Raw genomic sequence first — 8,269 nt, 5'->3', positions numbered from 1 at the left:
CATTTCACACTACTCCCCCCCCCCCACCTAAGTGAACTTTCCCGCAAAAATACTTGTTTCTTTAATAGTAAAGGATCTTCTAAATACCAATTATCACGACTCTAAATTCCTCAGTTTTTTATTTATGTGTCCTCATGAAAGGAAATCGACTCCTTTACACTCCCGCCCTCCAAGATGGTTTCCCGCCCAAAACGCGTTTTTCTTTGTTTTTAAAGGAGATCCAAATACGAATTTTCACGTCTGTAACAACTTTAGTTTTTATTAGATGTATGTATTCTCATACAATTAAGCCAATTAATTATTCAATTCTTTCATCCCCCCCCGCTTCATTGGATTTTAAGAGAATACGTGTTTCATTACCTTTAAAGCAGATTGAAAATATCAAATTTCACGTCTGTAACATCTTCATTTTTGATATATCAGTAACCTAAATAAAATAATTCAACACCATTTTCAGTCACTTTTACCGCCCCCCCCTCCCCTCCGCCAAAGTGATATTTCCGAAAACTAAAAATACACGTTTCTTTATGTTTAATAGAGATAAAAAATACCATTTTTCACTTCTGTAACATGTTAAGTTTTTTTTTAGATATACTGTAAAAATTCTCATTTTAAAATTTCACCCCTTTTGAATTCCCCTTAAGTGGAGTTTCCAAAAACAAATCACCTATGTTTCTTTACATTTACAGGAGATTCCAAACACCCACTTTTTACGTCTGTAACATTTTACGTTTCCAAGATATTCTGTAGATATAGTCTTTCAAAAAATTCACCCCAATTTGTCACTCCTGTTTAACCGCCATTAATTGGATTTTCCAAAAACTAAAAAATACGTGTTTCTTTATTTTTAAAGGAGATCCCATATACAAATTTTCAGTTCTGTAATATCTTTCGTTTCTGACATATATGTATCCTCATTAAAGGCATTCAACCCATTTTTCACCCTTTTACACCCCTCCTATTGGGATTTACAGGAAACAAAAAAAAATACGTGTTCCTTTATTTTTAGAGGAGATTCCAACTACCAATTTTTACATCTGTAAATTTTAAAGTTTTAAGATGTAGACACACTCATTTTAAAAAATTCACCCCCCCTTCTCACCCCCCAATACTTGGATTTTCAAAAAACGAAAAAATACGTGTTTCTTTACTTTTAAAGTAGATTACAAATACCAATTTTAACGTCTGTAATATCTTCAGGTTCTGAAATATAAGTAGCCTCGTTAAAGGCATTCAACCCATTATTCACCCTTTTACACCCTTCTTATTGGGATTTTCCGAAAACAAAAGAATACGTGTTTCTTTATTTTTAAAGGAGATTCTAAATACCAATTTTTACATCTATAAACTTTAAATGTTTTGAGATATAGATACACAATTTTTTTAAAATCACCCCCTTTTCACCCCCCCAATTAATTGGATTTTCCAAAAACAAAAAAATACGTGTTTCTTTTCAAAGGAGATCCCAAACACCAATTTTCATGTCTGTAATATCTTCAGGTTCTGAAATATAAGTAGACTCATGAAAGGCATTCGACCCCTTCTTCAACCTTTTCCACCCTTCCTATTAGGATTTTCCGAAAACAAAATATACGTGTTTCTTTATTTTTAAAGGAGATTCTAAATACCAATTTTCACGTCTATAACGTTTAAAAGTTTTGAGATATAGATACACTCATTTTAAAATATTACCCCCTTTTCCCCCCTCCCTTAATTGGATTTTCCAGAAACAAAAAAATACGTGTTTCTTTATTTTTAAAGGAGATCCCAAACACCGATTTTCAGGTCTGTAATATCTTCAGTTTCTGAGATATAAGTAGCCTCATTAAAGGCATTCAACCCTTTTTCCACCCCTTTTCACTCATCCTATTGCGATTTTCCGAAAACAAAAAAATACGTGTTTCTTTATTTTTAATGAAGATTCTAAATACCAGTTTTTACATCTGCAAACTTTAAAAGTTTGGAGATATAGATTCACTCATTTTAAAAATTCACCCCCTTCTCACCCTCCCATTAATTGGCTTTTGCAAAAACAAAAAAATACGTGTTCCTTTATTTTTAAAAGAGATCAAAAGTACCAATTTTCAGGTCTGTAATTTCTTCAGTTTCTGAGATATAAGTACCGGTATCCTGATTAAAGGCATTCAACCCCTTTTTCACCCCTTTTCACCGCTCCTATTGGGATTTTCTGAAAACTAAAAAATACGTGTTTCCTTATTTTCAAAGAAGATTCTAAATACCAATTTTTACATTTGTAAACTTTTAAAGTTTTGAGATATAGGTGCACTCATTTTAAAACTTCACCCCCCCTTTTCACCCCCTTGGCAACGGAATATCCAAAAATCCTCTCTTAGCGAGCACCTACATCTTAATATGAATGTATCCCCAAAATTTCATTTCATTATGTCCAGTAGTTTTGGCTCGGCGATGATGAATCAGTCAGTCAGTCAGGACAAGCTATTTTATATATATATAGATAAACTTAATGAATATGAAGAAATTAAGTTTTTATTACATTTCAATAATTCATTTATTTGATAAGCAATTTAATGTTATAATTTTCCTAAGTCTCATGAAAAACAGTCTAATCCCTATAATCAGAATACCGTAACTTCATGACACTTGAGTCTTGATGTACATTATACTGTATGTACATGCTCTATTTTTGGAACAGTGAGTATCAGGTCAACCACATCTCCAAATGATGTTATAAAACTGGTATACAGTATATGCAAGAACTAGAACTTTTTTTAAAAAAATTCCACCAAAAAAATTCTGGACCAAAAGCTATTATCAATGAGACTTAAGGTGTGTTTCAGTGAGTATAAAGGAGACTAAGAAAGCATATGGGAATTGGAAGATGAAGTTATTACTATTTGCAGATGATATTGTGGTCTGGGGAATGAACAATAAAGAAGTACAAGTGATACTTGATGCCCTGAACAAGAAAATTGGAAAATATGGTACGAAAATCCATGCAGAGAAGGATGATATTATATTGTACAGAGTAGTAAATGAGTTGCAGGATTGTGAGCGGCTGCAAGGGGGCTTAAACAATACAGTGAGATGGACAGCAGACAATGGTACGAATATAAATGGGATGAAAAGTCAAGTTGTAAGTTTCACCAAGAGGAAAAGGCCTCTCAGTTTTAATTATTGTGTTGATGGGGTGATAGTATCTCATGGTGAACAACGTAAGTACCTAGGTGTTAATATAAGGAATGACCTTCATTGGGGTAATCATATTAATGAGGTAGTTAAGAGCGGTTACAAATCTCTTCACATGGTTATGACAGTATTTAGGGGTTAAGGACGTAAAGGAGAGGGTGTATAGGTCTCTGGTAAAAACGCACTTAGAGTATGGCTCCAGTGTATGGGACCATCATCAGGACTACTTGATACAAGAACTAGAAAAATTCAAAGAAAAGCAGCATGGCTTGTTGTGGGCAATTTCCAACAAAGGAGTAGTTTTGCTAAAATGTTGCAAACCTTTGGGCGGAAAGACTTGGGAGTAAGGAGACAAGATGCTCAACAAGCTTCAAGCTGTTAGTGGTGAGTTGGTGTGAAATAAGTAGAAGATAAGCTTGAGTGGAGCTTTTAAAAGTAGGAAAGATCATAATATGAAGATAAAGTTGGAATTCAACAGGACAGATTGGGGCAAATATTCATTTATAGGACAAAGAGTAAGGGATTGGAATAAATTATCAAGGGATATGTTCAATAAATTTCCAAGCGCGTTGAAAATATTTAAGAAAAAGCTGGGTAAACAATTGTAAATAAATGTAAATATGAGGAAAACAATTGATAAGGAATCTGCCACCTGGGCGACCACCCTAAATGCAGATCATTGACTGATTGATTGACTGGCTGAGTGATTGATTGATTGATTGATTGATTGATCAATCGATTGATTGGATTGATTGACTGAAGCAAGACCATGGTGATATCAAGAGGAGAAAGACAAGGAAAAGGCACTGTGAAAATTGGTGGTTGACAGTTTCAAATATCTAGGGAGTGAATTAATGCAGAATACAAGGCTGGACATGGAGATTAACAAGAGGGTGCAACAGGGTGATGCATTCTATCAGAATGTAAGAAACCTTGTCTGGAATAAGGAAGTGTACAGAGATAATGTACAAAATGAATCATGCACCCAAATTGACTTATGTGACTGAGACCTGGACAATGACAAGTAGGGAGGAGAGTAGAATTCAAGCCAGTGAAATGAAATACCTAAGAAGTATGATAGGAAAGACAGATTGAGAAACGAAGATGTAAGAAAGGAAGTCGGAATACAAAACCTAAATGAGAAAACTGATAGGAGTAAACTAAGATGGTTTGGATATATGAAGAGGATGGAGAAGAATACCAAAACAGATGATGGAGATGAAATTCAAAGAGAAGATAGCAAGAGGGAGACTAAATCAAGGCAGAGTGATACAGTAAAGAGAAGTGCAAGAAGGAGCATGGACTGGGACAAAATAATGGAAAAGGATTGGTAGAAGGAGAGAGGAAGGTGGAGAAGTGCCATAAATGCCCCAACCTGGCACGAGGGGGATAAGGCGAAAGGAGGATGTTGATGAAGGCATGTTTTGGTTATTTAGTATGATGGTGGCATCAGGTGTGCAAATACATAAAGAACACTATGTGCAACTGCAGTCATGCTGTCATAATTCACAGACTGTCGTAAACAAAAGGAACTCATATTATAGTAATAGTACAGTGTCATAAACTCTGCAGAATTCAAAAATTAAAAGAAATCTGTTATCTTTTCCTGTTTTTGAATCAATTGATTTTTAGATGTAAAATCACGCCATTTCTTTATAGACATTACATCAACTGCTGTTGCTTCTGTCTGCTGCTCTATGTAAGTTGCTTCCGATTGTAAAGCTGCACTTTCCAAGCGTGACTCATTTTCCCCCCTTCATTTTCTTCTTCTCCTTCTTCATCAGAGTGGCAGAGCATCAAAATACATCCGCCATTATCCTGCAAGCGGTTTTATTGCGACCCCACATTCACTGAGGCATTTATGCTTCTATCATGTACGTTCCACCATGCTGGCTTGTGCCATTACTTCTGATACACCATTGTTAGAAAGATGGAAACATGAATAGGAACATATGATGAGAGCAAACTTTTCCTTGCAAGTGAGTAGGGTATAAATATCTACAGTAGACTCCTAGTTCAGCCATCTCGGGACCGGACCCTAGGCGAGGCTAACCGACAATATGTTATAAATACCAATATTTAGCTTAAGTGAAATACAGTACATAAATAGAGGACCAATTACAGTATAAGGCAAGTAGTATTAATGTGTATTTACCAAGTGCACTCACCCAAAATGAGTTGATGTCTTTATGATATCCCCATTCACTACTGAAATTCCACTCCCAATGAGAGAAATACTCATGGTGGAAAATTAAATGCAGAAAAACATATTACAAAAACTCAGAATTTAATTTGTAAACACTTCGTATTGTACCGGTTACGACCTGTACATAAGTATTTTTTGAGCATAAGTTACGTTTATTTACCACGCGTAATGTTCCGAGCGCGCCTGGTTTGTTTGTTTTTTTTTTGCTATGGGCTTTACGTCGCACCGACACAGATAGGTCTTATGGCGACGATGGGATAGGAAAGGCCTAGGAGTTGGAAGGAAGCGGCCGTGGCCTTAATTAAGGTACAGCCCCAGCATTTGCCTGGTGTGAAAATGGGAAACCACGGAAAACCATTTTCAGGGCTGCCGATAGTGGGATTCGAACCTACTATCTCCCGGATGCAAGCTCACAGCCGCGCGCCTCTACACGCACGGCCAACTCGCCCGGTCCTGGTTTGTTTGCCAGCAGCGAGTGTATGTCGACTGTGAGCTGTGACGTAGCCACAGGGGCTAGCTAGACCGCCCGCTCGTCTCAACACGTGTTACCAGCCTTGACTGGTATTTTCTGGATTCCACGTCACTTGTTCTAGAGAGTTCGATGGAGAAAATTTTGAAATTTCTATAATAATGACGCTAGCGAGTCGAGCGATATGTCATCTTGTTTGGGATCACCTAAACGTCCCAATGCTCGAGTTTCAAGCAAATCCATCGAGGGATTCGGGAGATATTCAATCAAACCGTATTATGACGTAGACATCCCGGATTGAATAAAAGGAAGACCTACTGTAGCCTATTCACACAGTCTCAGCTGAGTAGTCAGCGGGGACACTCTTGCTGCTACTATCATCGTGGAACTCTGTCATTCTACAAGTGTGGGAAGACGATTCTTCCAAGTACTATAAAGTGGACTCGTAAGACTACGAGTGTTGTAGAAAATTTTCTAAGTCTTCGTAACTGAACTTAGAATATTTACAAGTGTTAATTGAATGGACTTGTATTATTTACGTGTCTTCGAAGCTGGAATTTTTCTAAGTGTTCGTGAAATGGACTTGTATTATTTACATGGGTTCGAGACCTGAATTCTTCTAAGTGTTCACTAAATGGACTTGTATTATTTTCATGTGTTCGAGACCAGAACTTTTCTACGTGATCATTGAATGGACTTGTATTATTTACGAGTATTCGAGATTGGAATTTTTCTAAGTGTTCGTGAAATGGACTTGTATTATTTACGTGGAATATTTGCGACTGTTGAGGAACTCATCCTTCTAATAGACAGTGATTGATTAACATTGCTAGTGATGAACTTTAACTTTCCAACGGCTTTAAACGAAGTTAGGATTTCACTTACATTTACTCAAAGACTTGTACATTTGCCAGTGTTGGTTTAAAAGACTTATAAATTTCGTCAGTGAATTTATTTATGTGGAAGGACTTGTGTTTTCGTCAGTGGTCACTCAAAGACTTTATGAATTTCACCAGTGATTAACTTTAAATATATATTCAAACTTCCAAGTGAATGGACTTGTGTTTTTCATTCGAGTTTAGGCAAAGACTTGCACTTTCGCCAGTAATGAACTTTCAGTTTAACTATAATTTCACAAGAAGGGACTTGTATTTTTCGTTGCCAAAAGTTATTCAGGGACGAGGATTTTCCTAGTGATGAACTCTAAAATTATTAATACCACTCATATCGTTTTAGGAGTGTTGGAAGTCTTGATGTACAATTATCAAGAACTCTGATAAGTTGATCATCCAAGGTTTTCATGGACTCAGTGCTACTAGTGACCTTGGGAACATCAATCCTCTCTGTCTCATTGGGCTGAGGTTGTACATGCCTATCTACAACATCGCCTGAATCACCAGGGTTCAACCCGGGCCTCAGAGTTCGAGACATCTCTACTTGCCATCAATCCAGACAGTCCAGCTGCCTCTGTCTGGAGTATCTGGAGTCCCTGGAATCCCTGGAGTCTTCTGGAACGTGCTTCAACCAGCTTGGCTTGGTGAGCTGGAGAACCCGAGCCATACTATTGGAATACGAGGAAGACAATCCATTTCTACTTAGAGGTGATGTGCAAATTCATGACTTATTTGAATAAACTCTTGTGCAATAGGAGTCAAAGTTTTTCTGTAGATAGGACCCTACCTCCTGTACCGAGCCCTAGCTACAATTAATCCAGTTTTTCGCCCTGAGAACTATATTCATGCTACTTTAAAATTTAATCTGAGAGTCGGGCTCTTCTACTGGTACAGTATAGACATCACAGATGTCGTAAACAAAAGGAGCTCTCATTATAGTATAGTACTGTGTCACAAACTCTGCAGAATTCAAAAAAAAAAAAAAAAAAAAAAAAAAAATCTGCTATCTTTTCATGTTTTTGAGTCAATTGAGCAAATTCACGCCACTTCTCTATAGACATTATATCAACTGCTGTTGCTTCTGTCTGCTGCTCGATGTAAGTCGCTTCTGATTGTAAAGCTGCACTTTCCAAGCGTGACTCATTTCCCCCCCCCCGTCATTCTCTTCTTCTTCTTCTTCTTCTTCTTCTTCTTCTTCTTCTTCATCATCATCATCATCATCATCATCATCATCATCATCATCATCATCATCATCATCATCATCATCATCATCATCATCATCATCATCATCATCATCATCATCATCATCATCATCATCATCATCATCATCATCATCATCATCGACTTCTTCTACTTCTTCATCCTGCCGAATAACAGCTTGCACAATTTCTTCGCGAGGGAAACGTGACTTAGGGACAGGTGCCGGCCGGACTTTCCGGCAGCCGAACTAACCGAAGCCAAACTAGACAGAGTACACTGTATAATAATAAGAAAAGAATCTGTAATTTGGTAACAATAAATGTTTATTCAAAC

Source organism: Anabrus simplex, chromosome 9 (genome assembly GCF_040414725.1).
Source record: "Anabrus simplex isolate iqAnaSimp1 chromosome 9, ASM4041472v1, whole genome shotgun sequence".
Classification (NCBI taxonomy): domain Eukaryota; kingdom Metazoa; phylum Arthropoda; class Insecta; order Orthoptera; family Tettigoniidae; genus Anabrus; species Anabrus simplex.
The sequence above is the reverse complement of the archived record's forward strand: the minus strand, read 5'-3'. Positions refer to the sequence as shown.